The sequence below is a fragment of the Petaurus breviceps genome, unplaced genomic scaffold (genome assembly GCF_028583685.1).
Source record: "Petaurus breviceps papuanus isolate PSGF00001 unplaced genomic scaffold, PetGlider_PUasm1.0 229, whole genome shotgun sequence".
Classification (NCBI taxonomy): domain Eukaryota; kingdom Metazoa; phylum Chordata; class Mammalia; order Diprotodontia; family Petauridae; genus Petaurus; species Petaurus breviceps.
In genome coordinates this window covers 30585557-30611801 of record NW_027185903.1, presented here as the reverse complement: position 1 = coordinate 30611801, position 26245 = coordinate 30585557, and the positions used below count along the sequence as shown (strand labels likewise).

The 26245-nt window shown below is 36.6% G+C and overlaps 1 protein-coding gene across 1 annotated transcript in view; it reads right to left on the bottom strand.

The window, feature by feature from the left end:
* The window catches only part of MAST4 (microtubule associated serine/threonine kinase family member 4), an 808407-nt gene that overhangs the window by 278563 nt on the left and 503599 nt on the right, over positions 1 to 26245 (bottom strand). The gene's annotated exons all lie outside the window — the stretch shown is intronic.

The following is a 26245-nucleotide window of genomic DNA, read 5'->3' as shown; positions in this document are numbered from 1 at the left end:
CCTCTAGGAAATCTAGTTTCCCCATCCCCCACCCCCCTAAAAAATTACAAGGCCAGGGCCATATGGTCAAGAGGACAGAAGTTTGTTGAGAAGCTTTAGAAGTCCTAGTGAATATAATACTAAATAGACATCAGTTCTCCCAAAGTTTGACTAAAAGTCTTTCAATCTTAAATCCAGTAGTAGGGTTGCTATAATAGGGAACTAAATTGGCTCAATGTTATTTAGTAGGTCAGTCTGGATGTTCTAGATTGTATTATCTGCATGGTATAAAATGAGCCAGGGTAAAAAAGCCCTAGGACTGCAGTACCCAAGGAACTGTCTTGAAAATAAATATTATTTCTTAAGTATAAATTCAAGTTTCATTTAAAAAAATAGTAATTATGAAAACTAGGACCCTGGTCTCAGCTCACAAATTAACTGGGAATGGGATATGTTAAACTACTTTTTTACTAAAAGAAAAACTGAAATTGTAGTTCAAACATTTCCCTGCAAAAATGATGAGGTATTTTATTCCAACACAGCAGAACTAGGTTACTGCATGAATGTGAAATTAGCTATGAACATTTAAGACCAATTTCACAATTCAAGGTAAACAAAACCCTCAAAGCAAACTACATATTAAGACTGCCATGCCATTTAAGTGAGGTGTCTATAATTTTTTTTGCCTCAATAACATCAACTGATAATAGCAACCTAGTTAATATGAATGGTATTAATCATGAGAGTAGGCTTGGTAATTGGGGGGGGGAGCGTTGCTGTTTGTGCACATATTCTGAGCCTACAGCTAAAGGTCAGGAATGCCTTTATTATACGGCCCCAATTTCCAGGACGCAGCTTGGGTCAAGACATCAAAATTCCAGTGTTCCTATGTCTTATAATTTATAAAATGGACTAAAAAGTTCACTGTGAAAGTTTCCCACATTAAAGTCAACAAAATATTCCATGAATTAAAGAAAAAAGACAAACAACAATTTAATATGGTCACTAATTCCAAAAAGGAATGATGTAACATCTTAAAAAAAAATAAAATGTTAAAGACTGGAGGGTATATATCCATGGAAAGAGAGACAGAGAAGACAGAGAAATGCTAGTTTCGTATTTACACAAGGTTGGAAATATTGAGGAACATGTAGTACTGTGGCTAATATTTCTATTATAATAGTGAGGCTACAGTGGCATATGGAGATAGATTTGGGGGGGGGGGAGAAGGAGATGCCACATTGTACCTATTTAATGGCAAACCCAGAAGCTTGGAATAGTCTGCCAACTTTTTAGGAGTAGGAGAATCACCAGCATATATTAAATATAATTATAAGTGGAAATCAAATTTTAAAATGTTAAAAATTGCTTCGGAAGCAGAGCCATTATTAATTATTCAAGGAAACAATTTCCCTAGTATGACGCATCTGTGGGATTCCCAAAGAATGATCAATACTAGTCTGTGAGTGCAGGTCTAATTCTGTAATACCTGCAGTTCTCAGAACTGCTTCTGAATATAAGAAAACTAGAATTCAGATTTCCCTAAAATACAATTTTATAAAAGTACCTTTTTAAGAGGGCACAAAAAAGAGCATACTCAAAATTATCTTCTCTCAGATTGATATGCATTTAAATGCATCTATTATTTTAAACACAGAGGACATAAACCTAAGCAAACATACACTCACCTATTATTATCTCTAAACAAGAGATTTGAAATAAAAATGTAATGACAATTCCTGGATCACAGAACATGCTCAACTTCTGCGCCACAGATTAAATGTGGGCATTTTCACCTAGCTACAGCAAAATAAAATCTGGAAGCAGACAGATGAGTTAATCAGTTAAAAAAAAAAAGCCAAGTCAACAGAGCTGAACTAGGTAAACACACTGAAAGCAGTGACTGGATACTATGCAGAGAAGATTCAAAATGAAATAGAGTTCATTAATATTCTGCTACGCACATAAAACATGGATCACATCTAATAAATGATCACAAATAACATTTCTATTACCCTCTAATCCTCTGTAATGCTTTCCTTTATTCAATATAGACAGAGGCCTTTCAAAAAAAGCCAGCACTGGGATAAACAAACAGTAAGAGAGGGGGAGAAAAGGCAGGCACACCGTGGCCTGCAGACAGATTCTTTCACAATGAGCTGTTAAGATGTTTCCAGAACTGACATTTAGGAACTTTAAATATGCAACAATGCTTTCTGTCAACTGCACCGCAAAATCCTGGGTCTAGGCTCACACACATTAGCAGAGACCAAATGCGGATGCATTTAAGACGCGTTCCTTCCACCTCACACTGCAGTGCTGCGAGACTGTCAGTACAAACAAATGCTAAATAGCTATTGGCTGCAGGAAAGCTAGCCATGCAGAAAGCATTAAAACATTAAAGACAGACAATACTTACTCCAAGGTCAACCCTGGAATTTGTAGCCTTTCCCGCTGGGCTTCCATGGCTGTTATATGTCACCACACTCTATTGTAACCATGACACACATTCCCTGCCAGCATCCTGGTGATGACAGAGAGCCAAAATGAACCACTATAAAGGAATGGACTAACAATCTCTGGGGGGAGGGGGGAGACAGCAAGTTTGGGTCCTTCCACCTCTCACTGTAATCAAGAGATGTCAGCTGGGTTTCTCCAGGATAGCAGCAGCGCACCCTGAACCGACTTTGGGAAGGGAAGGAAGCTTTCCGTTCTGCAGAGCTAGTCGTTTGTTTCTGATTCAAAAATAAATAAAAATTTTTAAAAAAAAGTCGCTCCGGGAACATGAACACTTTTCACCTCCGTGGAATGAAAAGTCCTCTTCACCGCACTCAGACTAACAGCTTCAAGAACAATCATCAGAATAATGCCACAGCAGTGGTTGCTTCTCAAAGAGTTTATCTTCAGTCAATGTCGACCACTTGCCTGTGAGCCTTTCAAAGAGAATTTAGCCATCTTGTTCAAGTTCCAGTTTCCCCTTTACTTGGTAGAGTTAACAGAATTACTCATTTTTCTGCAGGAAAGAGATAGGAGAAAGGCACTGAATGAAAATAATCAGGCTCCTTCCTATAACTGGAAACCATAGGAAACAGGAATAAACTAACTGCATTAATTTGAGGGAAGTCATAGACTCTGGAGACAGGGGAGAGAGAGCAGAGGGGTAAAAAAAAAAAATAGCCCCTTTAATATAGAGTCAAAGATGAAAATTGAAAACAGGAGATAGAAGCTTAACTTTTCAATTTCATTTGTAAAACTCAATTTGGAAGATCTAAATGCTATATATTTCACAGAGGCTAAGGAAGGAAAAGTGACCACATTTTATGGGAGCCTAACATTTTAGCCTACATTCAAAGAATTCATCCACCCCTACCCCCACCTCCAAGCATTCAGGACTTGTAGCAAGGAGTGAACTTGTATTGTAATGTATGAATAACTTATCTAACTCACTTCCCTTAATACAATTTTTATACTTGGTATAAAGTACACAGGCAGTTTGGTATGGTGGATAAAAAGCCAGTCTTAAGAGTCAGCACCACCTGGGTTCAAGATCCACCTGAAACATATTGGCTAGGTGATCTTGATGGTCACTTACCTTCTGTGACCCCAGGAAACTCTCTAACACCAGAATTGATAGATAGGAGCTTTCTCACCATGGAGCACCCTGCGCTAATGAAATCCCAAGAGGATAAAAATAAAACTTGTCAACAACTGCTGGCTTATTTCGTAGAATCCTTGACACTAATTTTACTCTTTAGGTCAAGAAGTCTTTAAACTTCACATACTTCAGAGTTCAGAGATGAATATGGCATCTACCACATCAAAACTGGTCCATCCTAGAGCAACACTGAGAATGTTCAACTAGTCTTATAGATTCAAATGGGACTTTGAGGATTACAGAATTACATGATTTCAGGACTGGGAGAGATGTCAGAGACCATCTAGTCCAATCTGTATCCAAAAAAAGGGAACCCTTCCCAGTCCAATTCACCTCCACTCAACTCAAATGTTGAAATTGCTGGAGATACAAAGACAAAAAATGAACCATTTTTTTTTCAAAGAGTTTACCTTTTACTGAAGCAATGCAATAAGTATACAAGTTAATAAATACTACATATATATATGCATATATATATATATATATAACAGAAAGTAGTTTTTTTGCCTTTTTTTTTGGAGGGGCAATTGGGGTTAAGTGACTTGCCCAAGGTCATATGATTAGTACATGTTAAATGTCTGAGGCTGAATTTGAACTCAGGTCCTCCTGACTCCAGGACCAGTGCTCTATTCACTTGTGCCACCTAGGTGCCCCTATACAAAGCAATTTTAAAAGAGAGAAAGCTCTTTCAAGAAAGTGAGAGTGGGGGAAAGCAGGGATATTAAAGACCTTGAATAGGAGGTAGGGTATAAATTATACTTTGAAAGGAGGAACTACATTCCAAACATAAGGGACCACTTATACAAAGATATTGGCCCAAGTAGTCAATGTATCCAGCAAGCAATCATTCTTCAGTCTTTGTTTAAAGACATCCCCTGAACTACTAATTCTGGGGAACTCATCACCTCATGAAGCAATCTGTGAGTCCACACTTAGGTAATTTTATTTGTTGGGGATCTTTTTCCCATTTCAGATGTGCTTACAGTAAAACCACATAACATTCTATATCAACATAATCTCTAATTGTTGCTCCTCTACCAAAGCCCTTCTCATAATGGTATGGAGATGACCCTTGGTTCTAGGAGACTGTGTTAGAGGCATGTAAATTCAAGGAGGGCCAATATATACCTAACCAGCAAGACTACAGGTCCAGGTCCACTAACAAACTGTGTGTCTGTCTTCATCTGGTCCTTAGACCATCCTAGCTAAGTGTGGAATGTTTTCTCACTTGATAGTTGGCCATCAAATATTTCTTTCTTTTTTTGAGGAGCTAAACTCATAAACCCATCTTCTAAGTCACAGAGGGGTCATCATCTACATTGCATAGAAGGGCTACCTATGCACATGAAATCATAGATCTTTTAAAGTATTGTGAAGTATAATTGCTGCTAATGTATTATTCATATACTATGTATAGACACAGTCTAAATTGGACAGTTTTGTTAGATACTTCTTCCCACATGATACCTTGTAATTTCTACTCCTTTGTTGTAATTCTTCCCTCAGGAATTGCAGCAAATAGGACAAAAGCCTCTGTCTTTCTGATAACCGATCAAATTTTGCACACAGCTATTACATCTCTCCCCCCTTTCCCCTCTCTAAGTCTCTCAGTCAACGGTGCATGATTTCCAGTTTCTTCAAGAATTTCATGTTATACAAATGTAAGGGGCAATTCATTCATTCAACAAACATTTATTAAGTATCCATGTTGGGACCTGGAGGACATATGGATATAAATATGGTCTAGTCTCTGACCCTAATGGAATTTGAAATCTAATTGAGGTGATAAGAAGCACATAAATGTAAAATAGATTTAAAATATAAGTTCATAAAGGTACAAAGTGCTTAAAGGATCAAATTTGGTCATTTCCCTTTATTTCTCTAGGCTTCAGTTCCTTCATCTATAAAATGAGAGGCTTGGACTGAATGATCATTAATGTCTCCCAGTTCCCAAATTTAATATTCCATTATTCTATGATCAGATGAAGGATATATTATTACTGGCTGAGATGATCAGAGGAGCTTTTCACAGAGGATGGGTAGATTCTCAATTAGTAGAGACTGGCAGCAATGAAGAAAAGAAGAGACAGGGAAGCATGTTTGAACAGAGTATAGAATGCATGAGAAGAAGTAACATGAGACAAAGCTGAAAAGGCATATTGTGTAAAATCACCATGGTCTCATTATATGTTAAATTCTGTCCTTCACTCTTCAATCCATCCAAACTGGTCTTCTCTCCATTGCTCATACACAATTTTTATCCATCTTCCAGATCCATGCCTTTACATGGGTACTACACCACACCTGGAATACTCTCCCTCCTTGCCTCCATCTCATAAAATCCCTCCCTTTCTTCAAGACATTGCTCAAAGACCAATTTCTCTATATAAAAAATTCCTAGGGCTCTCCTTCCCAAACCACTTTTTAATTTAACTATTTTGCATTCATTCTCTATATTTATTCTGCATATTCTTTTACACGTCCGGTTATTGTCTTCTTCCATTAGAATGTAAACTCCTTAGTAAGTAGGGATTATTTCATTCTTTTTATTTGTATTCCCTCCCAATGCCTAGCAGAGCATCTGGAAAACAGTAGGTACTTAATAAGTGCTTACTGACTGATAAACCATTTCATATGTTATACACAATGTCATTTTCAAATTTCAAAAAACAGTCCTTTCTTCTAGAAACTTACCAAAATAAATAGAGCATCGGCCCTGGAGTTAGGAGGACCTGAGTTCAAATTGAGTTTCAGACTCTTAACACTTACTACCTATGTGACCTTGGGCAGGTCACTTGACCCCAATTACCCTCCCTTCCCTCCTCCAAAAAGCAAAAAAAAAGAGAAAAAAAAATAAATTTACCAAAATATTAAGAGAAAGGCTGGAGAACGCCATAAGAGATTTGCCTCAAGGTTAACACTGATTCACTAATGAATATTCTTCTACTATCCAGCTTGTTACAAAACCCACCTAACTATACTATTATTCAGCTCCTATTCCTGTATAGTGTCAAAACATTTAATATGAAAGAATTTATCAGATTGTTTTCCTGAAATTTTGAAATATCATTTTTATCTAATTCTATGTATTTTATTTTATACATTTAGCAACATTATTATGAGAAAGAGTCCATAGTTCTTTACTAGATTACCAAAGGGGTCCATAACACATACACACACAACTAAGGATCCATGATCTAGAATGTAACACATGTAACACAAAAGCTAACATCTTTTGGCACTTGCTGCTTGAGATTCTTTTGTCCAAAGGTGCACAAACATCTGTTATAATAAACACTACAAATTACTTCAATTTAGACAACAGATATGTTTGTAAATAGTACTAAATTTTTATCAGTCAAATCATCTTCTAAATATATTAGGCAAGCTTGATATTTAATAGAATCATCATAGAGAAGGATCATTTTAAGAACTTACTTAAAACTTACTTAAAAAAACACAAATCCAGAATTTGAAATTTTTGAAATACCATTTTTATGACATTACTCTGCCTAATCAATCTCTCTAGTCATTTTATGGGGGAAAAATAGAAAGAAAGGAGGTGAGCTTGGCATCCTTTTTCTTAGTGAACCAGCATTGGTTCCTAGTAAACATTATTCTCATTTAACATCTGTCTAAATAAATTTGTTTAAGGACTTTTCTGAAGATTAATATTTCCTCAGTGTTACAGTATTCATTGACCCTATCCTCACACTCCATTCTTCTGTCTCCTAACTGGTCTCCACTGCAAATCCTGCTTCCTCTTTACTTCATCAGTCTCTGAATTCCTCTAATCTTTATAGCTACTATCACACAATTTAGCACTTACTGAGTTAACTTTGCATTGTTCACTGTTTTCTATGTGTTGGTGTTTACCTCCCCAATGATTACTTTCTTGAGAACTCAGACTATGTTATACTTCTACTATCCCTCTAATGCTTACTTAGCCTAATATGGGAATGATTATTCCTTCTTCTCAAAAGCCTTTGAGAAATTACCATCTATTTCTTACCTCTTAAGTGTCTCTCTCTCCTATGACTCCTCCCTTCTCCAGGCACTTTCCTTTTTTCCTTTTTCGTCTCTCTTCCAACAGGTTAAATTATTATTCACTATTATACAGTGAGATGGAAATCAAATATTCTAGATAGCTTCCAAATCTATATATTCAACCATAACATCTGAATTTCATTCCCATGTTGCCAATTTCCTGCTAGATATCTCTCCCTGGAATTCATGGGCAGCTTATCTCAAGGGGTTCAAAGGGAAACATCACCTTTCCTTCCCTTCAATCAAACCCACCTTCCCCGATTTTTATTGAAGGAAGTTCTTTATTGAAGAGAAATTCTCCTAGTTATTTGGGGTCCCAACCTCATAGGAATCACTGATACCATCCTCTTCTTCACTCAGTGACCTCCCACATTCCCCATATCCCAGTAGCTGCCATGTCTCACCAACCCTGCTCTATAAAATACCAAACAAACAAAACCTTCTGATATTTGTTCTCCCTTTCTCTCTTACATAGCCACCACCCTAGAATAGACCCTCATCACCCTTCATTCAGATTATCATAACAAACTCCTAACTGATCCACCTTCCACAGAGTTGTACAAATAATTTTCCTAAGACAGATGTCTAACCATGTCATTTGTCTCTAAAAACAAAAAGACAACAACAAAACTTTCCACAGTCTCCTCTTGACTTTAAGAAAGAGTACACGAACTTCAGAAAAATCTGGTAAGACTTATATGAACTGACTGATGCTGAGTGAAGGGAGCAGAACCAGGAGAACACTGTACACAGTTACTGCCACATTGTGTGATGATTAACTTTGATAGACTTGGCTCTTCTCAGCAATGCAAGGTTCTAAGACAACTCCAAAAGGCTCATGATAGAAAATGCCATCCACATCTAGAGAAAGAATTACAGTCTGAATGCAGAGCAAAGCATACTATTTGCTCTTTCTCTTTTTTGTTTCATTTCTTCTTTCTCATGGTTCATTCCATTGATTATAAGTCTTCTTTACAATATGACTAGTGTGAAAATTTGTTTAATATGAATGTACACATAGAGCCTATATCAGATTGCACACCTTCTTGGGTAGGGGGTAGGAAGAGAGGGGGAGAAAATTTAAAACTTAAAAGCTTGTGGAATTGAATGTAATAAACAATAAATAAATAAATTTCAAAAAAGAGTACAAATTCTTTATCCCAGTATTAGAAATTTGCTACAAACTAGCCTTTCCAACTTTGTTAACTTTATGCTATGCCTTCTATATTAGAGACAAACTAGACTACCAACTGTTCCCCTCAAATAACACTGCAGTCTCTCCCTGTAACCAACTTACATCTATTACTCCTGCTTTTTATCCAGCGTATGCTTGTTTGTACACTTTTGTTTGCTTGTTTCTTCTCTTCCCCCACTCCCCAATTCCATTAGATTGTGAGTTTCTTGAGGAGAGGGACTATATTTTGCCTCTTTTTTGTATCTTCAGTCCTTAGCACAGTGCCTGAAACACAGTAGGCACTTAATGAATGTTTACTGACTGACTTTGAAGCTCAGTTCTGGTGCCACCTCCTCATTGAAATCTTACCTTATCCCTTTCCCAATCACCAAGGTTAGTGGGAAATTCTTTCCTCAAATTACTTCAAATTTACTTCTCTATATCCATGCTATGTCACTCCTGGTATCTTATCAGCTTTCTGAGCACAGAAAGGGTTTCATTTGTCTTTTTATCCCAAATTCCTACCAGCATACTTTGCACAAAGTGAGTGCTTAACAAATGTTGAAAGGACTTGTAGAGGAAATCCATTTAGAAAGTTCTGAGCAGGCAGGTGTCATGGTCAAAATAAGGAGCATGGTGACCTGATAGCAAACCTCTCTGTGCCAACAATTAGGACTAAATAAAAGAGAAATCAAGTATAGGCAAGTAAGTCAGAGAAAAAAGTAACATATAATCCAGGTAAAATATGATCAAGCCTAGAAAAGAAAATTAGAAATTAGGCTGTAGAGGAAAGGGGGGAAGAAAGGAAAGGAAGGAAATTATAGATACCATAGAGGAAGAAATAATCAAATTTAACAACTAGACTACAAGCCCTTAAAATTCTGTAAAATTCCTCAGATCAAGGATCATGCCATATCTACTGGGAAGAAATAGAGATAACTTTTTGTGATATACAAATTATAGTGTATTGAATTTACAAGACAAAAGGAAAGATTTCCCAAAATGATTACCATAGTCATAGCTTGCAGAAAGAAGTTGAAAAGAGCATTTGTTTAAAAATAAAAACATATAATGAATAAACAAATAAGATTGTTGAGTTGTTATTGTTTTAATGTTTTCTTCCATAGCCACATAACATGATGGGCAAAATGTTTACCTTCTGTTTGGGAAAACTGAGGTGCAGAGATATAAATCTATAAATTCCCTCTTCTGATACAGATCTGAGTAAATCAACTGAAAAACAACCTTCCTGCTTACTGCTCAATTAGACAGAGATTATGGCTCTAATAAATTGAACATACATATAAATAGAACTCTCTAGTATATACTATCCTATAGAAGTAAAACCCCAGAACAATGCAGAGACATAGAAATCATGCCCAAACATCCCTGTACAAATATCCATTCCTCTGTGATCCCTATCAAAATGAGTAAGAGGGGGAAAATAATTTATTCACTATTATACAGTTAGTTGGAAATCAAATATTCTCCTGAGGTAACTAAGCCACATGGATTCATTAAGGGTAGAATGCTGAATTATCTTGATTTTCAGAGCTTTCCCCAATATCTTCTTAACTGGCATTTGATAATAAGATACAAAGCGATTTTATGTTAAGTAAGCCTGAATCCTTATAAAAACTGTCATCACAGTTTTAAGAATTAAAGAGGGTGAATGTAAAAGGAGCAAAATTGCCATTAAAAAGTATGAGAGAAAAAAACATGGTAAAAGTATATAGCTTACCTATTCCATTCAATATTTACAAAATTACTTTAGAGTTATCTAGGGATGGCTGAGGTAGGGCTTCTTAAATTGTCATTTAAATTTTCACTATTAATAAAAAGATTTATTTTCTGAATTTAAAAGGATGAAATTTTAATGAGCATAACTTCAGACAATACAACAGAGTTTGTGACTTAAATCTGTCTTTCTCATCACCTTTAAACTGGTTAAAAAATAATTTGACAATCTGAAAAACAAAGATGATAACAAGGAGATAGGAAAGAACTCTCTGCTTCCCCCTCCAAAGCCTACTACCAGATATTAAAAATAAAAGGAGACAATGTTTAAATAATATATGTTAATAGAATACCAAGAAAGATTTCCAAAAGAGGAAATTCTTACAATAACTACAATTTGAATCCCAGGGAAAAGAAAAAAATAGCTACGAATTAAATAAGATAATATTTGTAAAGCACTTAGCACAGTATCTAACACACAGTAGGCATTATGTAAATGCTTATTCCTTTCCCTTCTCTCACAGAAATCCTAAGAGTGACTAAAATATCTGGTAAAAGTACTCAAGAAAAAGATAAATGAAATCTGACTTACTGAAAATTTTGAAAGAAAAATAAATTGCTAAGACCAGGAATTAGAAAACTTTAGTAATGTTATAAACATAATTCAAGAGTCCAGCAAACCAACAAGAATACTTAACCATGACAACCAAAGTCAAACATTATAAAGACTTAAACAACATTTGAGATTGGCATAATTTTTTTAAAGCATGTAAAAATTGATCTTGAAAATAATCATCTGAGAATCAGTCTTTCTCAGAAAATAGAAACTTAGATACCCTATTTCAAGAAATCATAGGAGAAAGTCACCTAGAAGAAATGAAATTGGAATGCAACTTGCAGATTGATAACATCCATAGGATGCCACCAGAATAGAATCTCATATTTAAGTTAAAAAGAAATGTGGTTACCGGGATCCAAGGTACATAGATTAAAGAGAAAACACTGCAAAAACTAAGTGGAGTGAGATTATACACCAAGGAACTCTAGTCGATCATCAAGTATACTTATCATCAATTGGAAAGAAAGGAAAAACCAAAAATATGAATTTCCAAACAAACAAAAATTGCCACCACGCAAACTTAAATATAATAGTTTTAAGAGCATTATTTTTTTGGAAAAATTAAATTGGGAAAACTATTTGAAAGGCAAACATATCAAACAAAAGACATTTAAATAAGTTAAACAAATCTGAATAGTTTGGAAAGACTAATTAATGACCCAAGTTTTCATTTAGATAAAAAGACCATAAAATACTATTTTCCTTTAAGAGGCCCACCTTGTCTAAGGGTCACAGAGAAAATAAAAGTGGAGAGAATTTGTAAGCTTGGAGGATCAAAAAGAACTCTACTGAAGGAAAGATGGAGTGGGGAAGGCAGGAAGGAACTTATTTCTTTATAACTGATGCATCAGAGGTAGAGAAGTTCAAAGAATTAAAATAAAAATTAATTAATATAATCACCATCCTTGGAAAAGTAGCAAGATTCAAAATAAATAATAAAGGTCATTAGTCTTTTGTAATATTACCAAGAAAACCAAAAAGAAAATGTCATTTATTTTATTTATTTTTTTTAAAGCAATTGGGGTTAAGTAACTTGCTCAAGGTTACACGACCAGTTATTTCTGGGTATGGTGCTGAGTGTCTGAGCCCAGGATTTGATCTCCAGGTCATCCCGACACTGGAGCCAGTGCTCTTACTGGCTGAGCCACATGGCCGCCCCTAAGCAACTGGCGTTAAGTAACTTGCTAAAGGTTACATGGACAGGTGTTTCTGGGTGGGTACTAAGTGTTTGAACCTGGGATTCAATCTCCAGGTCATCTTGACACTGGAGCCTGTGCTCTTACTCGCTGTGCTACCTGGCCGCCCCAGAAAATGTCATTTATAAAATAATGCATTTGTTCTCTGGGAATTAACTTATAAGATCTCACCAGTTAATGAAGGATAGAGCTAATGATCCTGGTTTCCTCCCAGTATCTACAATGCATCTATTTCAAGATGTCCAATAAGTAGCCAGAGATGTGAGACTGGAGATAACGTGATAATTGAATCCAAAGTACAAGCACAATTTTGACCTGAGGAACTTAGAAAAGAATTGTGTGTCCAGTGAAAAAACTTTAATTGATATAATGTTTTCTATAACATCTGGAACCTAATTCTATTCTCCTTTCTTTCTATTTGCATAAGGCAGCTAGGTATCACAGTGAACCAAGAGTCAAGAAAACTTGAGTTCAAATCTAGTCTCAGACACTGACCAACTATGTGACCTTGGTCAAGTCACTTAATCTCTTCCTCAGTTTCCTCACCTACAAAAATGAGGATAATAATATCTATCTCTCAGGGTTGTTGTGAGGACAAAATGAGAGTATCATAAAGCATTATTCAAACCTTCAAGCTCTTTATAACAGCTATTACTCTTTTTATCATCATTATTATAAGGACATGGCTGTACTTCCTAAAATTTTACAACTATGTTATCCTTCTTTACCCTGAGGATTGTAAATGATTTAAGATGTTTGCTCAAGAATATATACATGAGTATATAAATTTATGCAGCTATATTAATAAGGCCTCATTAAGATCTTTGTGTATTGGAAGTTGATTTTCCTTCCCCTATGAAATCTGAGCTAGCATTTCACATGTAGAATCCCAAGGAAATCAAAGTCACAAGCACCTTGATGAGATTTTTTGACTCTGTACTTGAGAAAACAACCTAAAGCCACTCTTCCAGCCCTTGACAAAAAATTAGGGTTATATCCCTCAGGGATTCTTAACCTGGGGGACTTGAACTTGCTTTTCAAATATTTTGATAAGTATCTTTCATGAGCACTGACTTCCTTTGCAAGCCCATGCCCAGAAAGTCTCAGAGAAAATGACATAGGTAAGACCCTCCATATGTCCCTAATTAGTTAACCTTTGGTAAATACTGGAACATTTATTCCTATACTTTAATTCAACTAATTACTGGGCTCAAAGATTCCAAAGCATAGGTCTAAAGGCAGTGGGAGCAGCTAAGAGTATTCTCTACCAATTATCACCCTACAAACCCTCAAAGGAAGTGAATGTCTCTCAGAAATGGGGATTTTCCTACACAAACTGATGGAAGGAGAGACCCTGATTAAAATGTCAAAACAGGAGTAAGAAATAGCTGCAGGAACCTGTAGGGGATAGACTTGGACTGACTCCTGGGGTTCCTTGGGTCAGTGGGGTGAGAGAGCAGAGACCAAACTTGAGAGAACTGGGCCTAAAGAGCAGGCTTCCCTCCGTGCTGTCAGCAGTGTCCTGTCCATCACTCATGGGGCTGCCTGAGGAGTTCTTGGGTAAAGGAACAGCTAAGAGACCAGTGTTTCGGCAGAAGTGTGTGTGCATGTATGTGCATATGTTTGTGAAGGGCATGGGGGTGGGTAGCTTCTCCCACACACTGCCCACAAATAGAGGGGCAGAAATGAGGCAAGGTGGGGAGAACAAAGAGCCGAAGTGAGGCAAATTAGGTGACAAACATAATTCCCTGCAGTTGGAGGGGGCATGACTTCTTGAAAATGCTTCTGTTTCTGCAGTGCAGGGACTTTTTTTTTGTCTCTTGTGTCCTTCCTGGCCCAAAGCCCAGGAATGGAACGGGGGTGACTAAGAGGTGGGACAAATATTGGGGACTGGGCTCAAAGTAGGAGGGGTCACTCTGAGTACTGTAGGGGCCCTGAAGGGCCCCGAAAGAGACAGTGGCTAGGATAGTCTGAGAGGGAAAAATGTTTCCTCAAGCTCAGGGTTACTGATTTGGCTGCTCCTCAGCATGGTTTGCTCTTGGGGGTGAGGGGATGTGGAGGTGATGTACTTTAGCTCAAGCAAGGTAAAAGGGGGAGAATGCCCTTCAACTCCTGCTGAAGGGTCATGCCTTCCTTCCTCAGGCCACTTCTGACTCTCTGCTCTGGGAGACACTAATTTTCTCTCCTGTCTTTGCTTGCCCCACCTGCTCTGATGGAATGGAGCCTTCTAGGAAGGGAGGGGCACGAGATGCAATCAGATGTAGAAAGCCTCCCCACCGCAACAAACCAGGTGCTTACATTAAACTAGGAAACCAGAGGATGCTTCTCTGGAAGGTGGAAGCTGGGGGGTGGGGTGTATACATTTCACCAACTTGGCTGGTCCCTGCTCCATCATAACCTTGTTCTCCTTCTCCTCTGTAAAATACAAGTTCTAAGGGTGTGAAATGTGTGCTGCATTTGACTAGACCTTGTCGACCTTGGCTTGGAACTAATTTCAGTAAAAACTGAGGATGGCTTTCCCCTATGACCTTGGATGAGTTACTTTGCCTCTTTCGATCCTCAAATAAGTTTCTGTAAAATTAAGGAGTTACACTAGATGATACAGGCAGAGTTTCCCAAGAGCCAACTTTCCCTGTCATGAAAAGGAGATTGCTGGCTGCCAGGGGGAAAGAAAACCAACTCTGGAGTCAAAAATCCTAGGTTCAAATCCCATTTCTGACACTTGCTACCTGTATGACCTTGGACAAGTCAATTATTCTCCTTATCACTGAATTTTCTCACCTATAAAATGAAGAGGTTGGACTGGATTAGGGATTCTCAGCCTGGGGTTTGTCAACTCATTAAAAAAATATTTTGGTAACTGTATTTCAATATATTTTTTCCTTTGTAAAAATTATGTACCTTTTATGCATTTAAAACCATTATTCTGAGAAGGGACCCACTTACTTCCCCAGGCTGCCAAAACAGTTTCAGGATACAAAAAATTAAAAAAAAGTTAAGATCCCTTGACAACCTCAGGTCTCTTCCAGTTCTAGATAAATGATTCCAATGTTCCTCTAGCTTCTGTATCCCCCCCTCTTTTTTGGTTTGTTTGGAGGTAATTGAGGTTAAGTGACTTGACCAGAGTCATACAGCTAGTGTCTGAGGCCACATTTGAACTCAACTCCAACAGACTTCAGGACCCTACTCTCTCCACTGCACTAGCTACCTAGCTGGCCCCTCCTTATCCCTTCTAATAAATGCTAATAAGTATAAATAAAGAAATTGCTCTAAAAATGCACTTAAAATATAGCACTGTATCACAGGCAAATTACATCTTTCAGGGGTCCCTTCCCTTTGTTTCAACATCTGAAACATCTGGAACAGAGTTTTTTGATGAATAGGTTCTTTCTTCATATCTTCATATGGTATATTCCATTATTAAAAGAGGAAAATAGCATATATCTACTTACGGCTATTTCTATAATATCTACTATAATGCTATATAGTACTATAATATCTACTATAATAAGTAACCATTTTCCAGAATATGCAGCTCCTTTAAAAATTACTGTACAAAGGCTCATGAAAATATACCACTGTTTTTGCAAATGATCAAAACACTTGTCATAGAAAATGATTACTGTTCCAGAACTTGGATTTAACAGAACACTCAGCAACTACAGTGAAGAGGAAAGAGAAGAAAAGCCTGTTTAGGGGTATTTGTTAGCTGTTTATGTTTATAATTATGAGAACATGTAAATAACAATGTTCAGTGACATTATCCTGAAAAGTCCAAAAATTGAAAACTGTTCCTTTAGGAAAGGCCCTGTTATGCTACCAAATAAAATCCTCCACCTCTTTTCTGGACCACAAACTATACCTTATCTCCCTCAGTTAAAAATAAAGAAAAGATAGACAGGGGGCCACTAAGTGGCACAGTGAATAGAGCATGGGCCCTGGAGTCAGGAGGGCCTGAGTTCAAATCTGACCTCAGACACTTAACACTTAACTAGCTGTGTGACCTTGGACAAGTCACTTAATCCCAACTGCCCTGCCTTCCCCCCCTCCAAAAAGCAAGAAAGCAAGCAAGAAAGAAATATAGACATCTAATAACAGATTTTTTTTCAATCAATCACATCTAATGATTATCAGCTCTTTATATAAACACAGTAGTCTTTATTTTATATAAGGCAATTTGGATTTCTTTAAAAAACAGAATCGATGTGAGGATTTTTGGTGGCATCATCAGTCAATAGCGATTTCTGGGTTATAAAACTTTTGTAAACAGAAAGGCTAGGGTTTTGCCACTACAGGCAAATGAGGGAACACGGTTCCTCATGGTACAGGCTACACTAATTCAATATTTTATTTTATTTTATTTCCAAGTGCTTTACTGGGTTTCTTGGAGGCCAGATAGCCATGAAGGATGGTGATTTCACTTGCTATTGGCTTGTTATGATTTCTTTATTTAATCTTGTATGGAAATAGAAACTTGACTCAAGGAAATGAAAACCTGTAGGCTCTGCCCAAGGTGTGAAATTCCAGGCTTTATATGCCTTTGAAGACACATTAATTAACATTTGCCAAGTGATTTCTGATGCTTTTTAATTTTATTTATTTATTTTAGATCCGTGGCTTCAAACACATAGCTCTAAAATGCTGAGTCGAGGTCCTTGCAGCAATATATTTTCTCCTTGCTCTTGACTTCTACCCTTTATTTCTAAATACTTGAAGGAGGGAGGGCAGATGATGATGTCAGCAACAAAGTGATGATCAAATTTTTTTCTTTTCAATATAATAAGAATAGGACCACAATCATAATAATAGGAGAACCTTGGTGGCACAGTGGATAGGGAGCTGTGCCTGTAGTCAGGAAGACTCACCTTCCTTAGTTCAAATCCAGCCTCAGGTACTTCCTAGCTGTGTGACTCTGGGCAAGTCACTTAACCCTGCTTGCCTCAGTTTCCTCATCTGGAAAATTAGCTGGAGAAGGAAATGGCAAACAGCTCCAGTATTTTTGCCAAGAAAACCCCAAATGTGGTCACAAAGAGTCTAGCACTTTGAGGTCTATTTATAAAGAGCTTTACATATACCTCACTTATCCTCACAACAACCCTGAGAGGTAAGTGCTTTTATATTACAGATGTGGAAACTGACACAGAGGTGAAGTGACTTGCCCAAAGTCACATGGCTAGTAAGTGTGTCAAGTGTCTGAGGCCAGATTTGAACTCAGGTCCTCCTAACTCCAGGGCTGGTGCCCTATTCACTGTGCCACCTAGCCACCCCAAGACTACTTTTTAAAACATTTTCCCCCACAAAGTGCATTTCCACAGGGTTGGTGAATAATGGAATTTGAGCTGGGTAGGGCTTTAGAGATTATAAATATCATCCAAGAACAAACTCATTTGCATAATACTCTCCTCATTGGTAAAGGTTGTTGTGTTTGTCTTCCTTTTAGAAGGGGACCATGACATCAGGAAGATGATGACAGGACTTGCAGATGACTTGGATTGGAGTGAGGGAGGGCAGTGCAAGGTCACCAGCCTCACTTTCTCCTCCAGAGCCATCTGGGTCCTGTGACCTGATATTCTCAGGATGACTGGAGATGGCCCAGGATGCAATCCTTTTAAGCTAAGCCTTTTTCAGGTTCTCACTTTGAGTGAGGAAACGCCCATTCAGTGAATAGGCCTCTTTAAGAAGTGCGTCAAGGGATGGCCCCTTTAATTAGAAAAAAGAAAAAAAAATCTAGCTGGTAGGGGAAGATCCTTAGAGTGAGTTGCTGTTCCAAAGAGAAACAGTTACCACTGACATTCACTCTAAGCCAAGAGGGTCCAAAATACTGCCATTAAGTGGAGCTTGGACAGGGACCTATTCAAAGTACCAAGTTCTGGGGGAAGGGTAGAGTTGGTGAGAACTTGGGAAATGAGTGTGCCTTGTTCTTCTGACTTCCAGCCTCAGGAGACTGAGAGATCAGGAGAGGCAAGACACTGCTCTAGATCTTCTTTCAGGAAAAGGCAATAAAGACTTTAGGAAGAAGAAGCCTATCAAGCCTATGCTCCTCTATTAGTTCTGACTTTAACTTTCTCCTTTTGTTAATTAATTAATTTTATTTTTTATAAAGAACATTTTATTTTCACTTTATGGAACAGCCTTCACACAAGCATGGGCCACTAAGTAATCTCTATCATTAAGAAGAATCTAAATAACTGGGCTTGAGTTCGAAGTAACACCTAATTCAACATCATTCTACAGAGAGAAAAACTAGAGATTACAGAACTGAAATGACTTGCTTGTATGCCATATAAACACGGAGTCAGTTAAAGGTAGAGACTAAATGCAAGTCTCCTGACTCTTCCTACAGAAGTCTTCTCAACATACCTTTGTGTCTCTCTGTTAAAGTACATAGCTCTGAGTTTCATTTCCTCATCTAAACAAAATGAGAAACTTATTCAAAACAAGTTAACTGTAACTGGCGATTCTTTTTTTTTATTTTTCAAAACCCCTAAAAGTCTTTCAAGAGAAATATAACAAGTTATTAAAAGAAGGGAAACTGGGGCAGCTAGGTGGCGCAGTGAACAGAGCACTAGCCCTGGAGTCAGAAGGACCTGAGTTCAAATGTGACCTCAGACACTTAACACTTACTATCCATGTGACCTTGGGCAACACTTAAACCCAACCAACCACCCTGCCTACTCCCCTCCAAAAAAAAAAAAAAGGAAACTACATTTAAAAATCAACTTTCATCCATTGTTTTCTTTGAATATTTTCAAATATCATCCAATCACTTTAGTTTTTTTAGGTTTTTTTTCTGCTTTTTGGAGGGCAATTGGGGTTAAGTGACTTGCCCAAGGTCACACAGATAGTGTTTGTGTTAAGTGTTTGAGGCTGGATTTGAACTCAGGTCCTCTTGACTCCAGGGCCAATGCTCTATTCACTGTGCTACCTAGCTGCCCCTCATCCAATCACTTTAGTGTCTTAGGTTAGTAATAAATAAAAATTACCCATTTCCCATCTAATAATCCATAGAACCAAAGATGATAATTCAAACTTAGTTTATCTTTACTGTCACCTCTGATGAGAGGTGACATATCTTTTTTAATGACTGATCCAAAATTTTCATTTTGTTATAGTGATCCTTATTTCCTGTTACAATGATTAACTACCATGGACACAAATGATAAGTTGCTATGTTTCTCAAGCACATAGTAGACTTGGCATAATGAGAAAGTCAAATTACATGCACTTATCACTTGTATTTCAAGTTAAGGAGTTATTACTCAGAGATGAGAGAAAAGGGACAAAACTATTTTCCATGTAGGTGAAATCTATGGAAAGAAGCTGGCACTCAGAATAATAATATTTAGAGCTGCGTGATTCCAGAACTATGTAAATGACAAGAAAGCATCTATGGCAGGAAGACCTTAGTAAGACAGTAGTGCAATGAACACTGGATTTAGAGCCAAAAGATCTGGCCTCCGGTCCAAGAAGATAAATCACTTGGCCTCTTTGAGACCAACTGAAACTCTGGTTCTTCATTAATAAGGTAGGAAAAAGTAATATCAGCAGCTACCAGCATGAAGAAATCATTAGAAAACCATGAGCATTATAGGAATTCTAGCTAGTATTATAGAATTTAGCTAAATGTGTAGAGATTAGGTCAAAGGGAAATTAGGACTGCTCATCTCCCTCATTTGTCTTAAGCATTCTGGAAATAAATGAGTCAAAATCCAAGGAAAACTCCAGATTGCAGACCAAGAAACACACTATAAACAAACTAAGCATCAATAAGAAATTTATGGAAGAACATTACAGCCTCCTGATGTGAACCTTTAGATCTTCACTGGTGGTTTAAAACGCCAGGAACAACAAAACACCGCCTTTTTCTCTATCGTCCCTCCTGCTAGTCTTACTGCAGTATAAGCGTCCCGGGCCTCAGCAGGCTGGCAATGAAAATTCTCCATTCCTACCAGCCGAAATGCCCCAAACATTAACAGACACTTCTTATGTTGACACAACCGCACACTGGGGTAACTATCTGATCTCAGAACCATGGTTCCCAGCTCTACAGAGAATGAAGAGTACAACAATGCTTTATCAGTTTTTATGCCTTAATATGGTTGAGCTCGGCAAATTTTCCTAGACAAAAAATGAAGAAATAAAGGTCATATTTTAATGTCAAGGCCAGTCCTTTTGTAATACCTGATTTCAAAGAGCTTGGGGGTGGGAACCATCAGAAATATAGACATATCCCTCTTTACACAATCCCAATATACTGCCATCATGACTGATGCAAAAAATAATAATCATAGCATTTATATAGTTCATTAAGGTTTACAAAGCATTTTAAAAATATCTCATAGCTATTTTCATAAAAACTTCATGAGATAGATGCTATTATTATCCCCCATTTTACATATGAGGAAACTGAGGCAGGCAGCACTTAAGTGATTTGCCCCAGAGTCACAAAGATAGTGACTGGAGGTTGAATTTGAGTTCAGGTCTTCCTAACTCCAAGCCCAGTGTTCTATCTACTATGCCACCTCGCTGCTGCTAAATTGCACTAACGTATTTAAGACACTATTTGTCAGTATTTGATTGGCACACAGCTTTTTGGAAAATACATTTATTGCATAAAGTTATATATACACAATTCATACATATATTCACTATACACATACACACACAAAGATATGTGGATGTATGGTTATATATCATTTGGTTAACCTTTCTTTCAGAAACATCCTGGGAGTGCATACAAATATTTTTACCAACAAAAAATAGCATAAATGGCATTGTAATTTTATATATGTACGTACGTATATGTACATATACATATACACACACGTGTGTGTGTTTGTATCATCATCTGAATGGTAGAATACTATATGAACAGGAAAGGAAAGAAATGTCAAAGATGAGAATAAGTTCCTGAAAAAATACCTAATTTTTGTTCTATAGAAAATTAAGCAATCAGTTGAGTTAAACAGAAAATGAAGGGTGACCTAAATAGTTGGAAAGATATACAACATCTAAGGCTGAGTCACACCAATAAATTAAAAATGAACATACCACTTAAATTACTCCATAAATTTCACACTACATCAGTTAAATTTCCAAGAGAATACTTTATAGAATTAGATAAAATAAGAAAATTCATATATAGAAATGAAGACTAAGAATACCAATTGGAATAAAGTGGTAAAGGAGGAAGGGAGAACTTTGTAACCATCCTAATTATATTATATATACAATTACATAAAATAATAACTGATTTATATAGCGCATCAAGGTTTGGAAATTGTTTTACATAAATTATCTCATTTGGGTCTCATAATGATCATCTACTATAAGCACCAAAAAAACCCATATTTTATTCATGAATAACAGCCTCAGATAAGTTACCTAGCTGTCCATAATCACACACATAGGCACACATCATTAGATAGGATATGAACCCAAGTCTTGACTAAATACAACACTTTGAAAAACGTTAAGGCCAACATTATTTTTTCTCCATCTTTAGTCATGAATTTTATTCTACTTCCCATGCACAAATCACCTTTTCTAATATGCTATAGTCTACTTACTCCTACCACTTGGGGATACCAAGAGAGCCCCAGTTAAAAGTCTGCTAATAACAGTCACCCTCCCTCTCTCACACACTGAAGGCTGTGAACCTACCTCCAATCTTCTGGTCAATGCTCCCTTTCCCTTTTTTCTTATTGGCCTGAATGCTGATCTTGCTGACCTACCGTCCTCCATTCTGCCTTAAGCCTGCTCTTCCCTACCCAATGGCGGTGGGTTGAACCTTCCAGGCTCCTAGCCTTGTAAGATAGACCCAAGGCCTCATGAGCCTTTCCATTCACCATGCTGTGTCTCCTTAGGACCTCCAGGCCTTTCCATAGTCCTGCAGTTCAATTTATGTGTGTATAATCTTTCCCAGAATATAAACTTCTAAAAGCAGAGACAGCTTTTCCCCCCATTTGTATCATCGGTATTTTGTACAGTGCTTGGCACATAAGTTCTTAATAAATGCTTTCACATTCATTCATTCATTCACCATTACTGTTTTTGTTGTCCTTTTGGCTTGCTTTTAATTATGATCCTTCAAAGATCATAGTGTTCCATGACTGGAGGCCACAGCAACAAGGAAATATGACACATGTCATAGTGTTGGCAATATGTTTTATTTAATATCCACTAGATTTTTCCACTATAGTGGTTAATTTTTTTTCATGTTACTATGAATTTCACTAAGGTAGCTCTGTAGTGTTTTAGTATTCAATGCAATTATTATGTCATATATTCATAAGAAGTTTTGGAGAACTGTGTCTTTAATAGAGAATCCTTGGGGCGTCTTTTTTTTTTTAATTCAATGAAAGACATTTTATATAACACTGCCCAAAACCTTATTGTGTGTGTCCTTTTCATTCACCTTTCTTGATCTCAATATTCAGAAGACTGCTGAACAAAGGCATTTGTATTGTGGAATCTGTCATAGGGCCTTGCATGACTTTAACTTATGCATGGGAGAACCACCTTGTGGAAGAAACCTTTCAAGGTTATGTTTCATTCTAATGAATCAAGTGCTTTAAAAAAATAAATCAATAGCAATCCCTTAACAAGAGATGGTTCACTAGGTAGGGAAGGTAGGAGGCATATATTCAGAAATGAAGGTGATGTAAAAACAAAAGATATCAATAAAAATTTAAAAATCAATAAACCCAAAACAAAGCAGGATCTTACATTCTCTACATCTCTCATTCAATTTCGTGACCATAAAGTTGTCTGCTATAGAAAACTGTGCATAGATGCCTCCCTGTTGCATTTCCCTTGATTTTTTTTTAACAATACCCATGATACATACATAGACTTTTCTCAGATTCTTATAGAGAGATGAGAAAGCGGATATAAAAAGATGTACAATTCCTTCTGACTTAGGGGTGTCATTTCCTCATCAATAAAATGAGAATCTTGATTAGTTGAGCATTTAGGATAGATCTAGAAGAAAGGCAATATGCAGAGTGGCTAAAGTGAAGAAGAACTGGGTTCAAGTCCTGCCCCAGAGCTGGTTACCAAGTCCCCGCTTAATGTCTCAGTGCCACAAGGAATCTCCTGAGACATAAAGTTGTGAAACAGTTGCTGAATGACTTTGAAAGAGAGATCCGTCTCAGAGGAAAAATTCTTATATGCCAATAAATATGATTCCTCATCCCTCCCTTACATTCAAAAAGTCCCTTGTAGCAGTAAAACTGTCTCTAATAACTATATGAACCTTGCTGATATGTTTCAAAGAACCCATGCAATGGTAATCGGAATTTGAAGATCTTCCCTGTCCCTTAATAGACCAAATGTAATCATATGGAAACTGTGGTGGGAGGAGTTTGCTGAACAGGTGGAGCAGGAAGCTAGGAGTCAAAGCAGTTAGACTGGTGGTAGAGAGAGGAGGCAGGCAAGGAGACTAGTAGGCTTGTGAGTATTTGTGGGAAGGCTTTGGGATGGTGTTGCTCTCTGCAGTGTGACTATGTAGTAACTTCTTTGTTGCTATGATGGATTCAGTTTTCTGGGGTTGGGATTTGGCTTTCTGGTGTCCGAATAAATGTTTTGCTTCTGTCTTCTATATGGAGGGTCTGTAATATTTTGCAATTCAGAACCACGCTAGCATATTCATAGTTGCTGTTGATGCTGTGAATATCACACTGGCACTACAATCCATCAATCACAACATTAAGTAATATTATAGCCAAAAATCATCTTATTATTTCAATAGATACAAAAAAAGATTTTCACAAAATATAATTCCCATTCCTATTTTTAAAACACTAGAAAACACAATAACAAATAGTTTTTTTTATAAATAATTTAAAATCTTGAAACAAAGATCTATTTAAAATTAAGACCAAGCATTATCTATAACGAGGATAAATTATAAGCTTTTCCAATAAGATCAGGGCTAAAGCAAGGATGACCATTTAATATTGTACTAAAAATGCTAGCTAGAGCAGTAAGACAAGAAAAAGAAATTAAAGGACTAGTTATAGGCAATGAGGGAAAAAAATGATCACTTTTTGCAAATGATATGAACGTTTATTTAGAGAACTCTAGAGAGTCAGCTAAAAAAACTAATTGAAAGAATTAACAAGTTCAGCAAAGGTACAGTATATAAAATAAACCCATACAAATTATCAGCATTTTTGTATGTTACTAGCAAAACCAATCAGGAAGATATAAAAAGAGAAGTTCCTTTAAAAATAACTACAGACAGTATAAAATACATGGGGCACACAGGAATTGTATAAATACATTACAAAACATTCTTGACACAAATAAAGATATATCAAAACAACTGGAGAAATATTGATTGCTCATGGATAAGCAGAGTCAATAAAAATGACACTACTACCTAAATTAATTTACTTATGGAGTGCCATATCAAAGTATTAGAGAATTACTTTATAAAGCTGGAAAAAATAATAACCAAATTTATGTGGAAGATCAAAAGGGTATCAAGGGAATCAATACCAAAAAAAAAAAGAGGGGGGAGGGGAGGAAGAGGCCTTGCAGTACCATATATCAAAACAAACAACAAAACTGTAATTGCGAAAACAATATGGTAATGAATAAAAAATAGAGCTGCTGATTAATGGAGCAGATCAGATACATAGTATATAGAAACAAATAAGCACAGAAATTTAGTGTTTGGTAAATCCAAAAATCCAAATTACAGGAACAAGAATTCATTATTTGACAAAAACTATTGGGAAAACTGGAAAGTAATCTGGTAGAAATAAAGAAGAGACCAGTATCTCATTATGTTTGCCAAGATAAGTTCAAAATGGGTACATGGTTCATACATAAAGGGTGTTATCATAAGCATATTAATGGAACAGAGAAGAAATTACAAAACAGATCTATGGGTAGAGGAAGAATTCATGGCTAAACAAAAGATAGAGAGGTTTCCAAAAGGTAAAAAGGATAATTTTGTTATATAAAATTAAATTTTTTGTATAAACAAAAACAATCAAGCTAAAATTAGAAGCAAGTCATGAAACTGGGAACAGATCTTTGAAGCAAGTTTCTCTGGTTAAAAAAAATATTACTAAAATATATAAGAAATTGACTTTGCATCAGTTCATACCTAAGACCAGTCAGTTTTTTTGGTGAAAGAAATCAAAGCTATCAATGGTCACATGAAATAATGCTCTAAATCATTAATAATTAGAGAAATGTAAATTAAAACATACCTGAGATACTACTTCACATCCATAAGAATGGCTCTGATGCCAGAAAAGAAAATGACAAAGTACTTAAGGGAAATATAGAACAACAGCAATATGCATATATGGTTGATGAAGTTGTGAACTAGTCCAATTATTCTAGGATGCAATTTGGAACTATGCTCCCAAAGCTATAAAACTATGCACATACCCTTTGACCCAGTAATACTGCTACTTGGTCTGTACCCCAAAGAGATAAAAGAAAAAAGAAAAAGACCCACACAAACAAAAATACTTACAAAAGTTATTTTTGTGGTAGCAAAGAACTGAAAATTAAGGGGATGCTCATCAACTGGGGGATGGGTAATGGTTTATGAATATGATAGAATATGATTATGCTGTAAGAAATGATAAATGAAACGGTTTCAGAAAGATCTGTGAAGACTTATATGAACTGATGCAAAGTGAAGTGAGTAAAACTATTAGAACAGTTTACATATTAACAGCACATTATAATGATAATCAGCTTTGAAAGATTTAGTAATTTTGATCAACAAAATGGCCCACCACAATTCCAAAGGACTCATGAAAAATACTATTCACCTCCAAATAGAGAACTGATGGACTCAGTATGCTGAC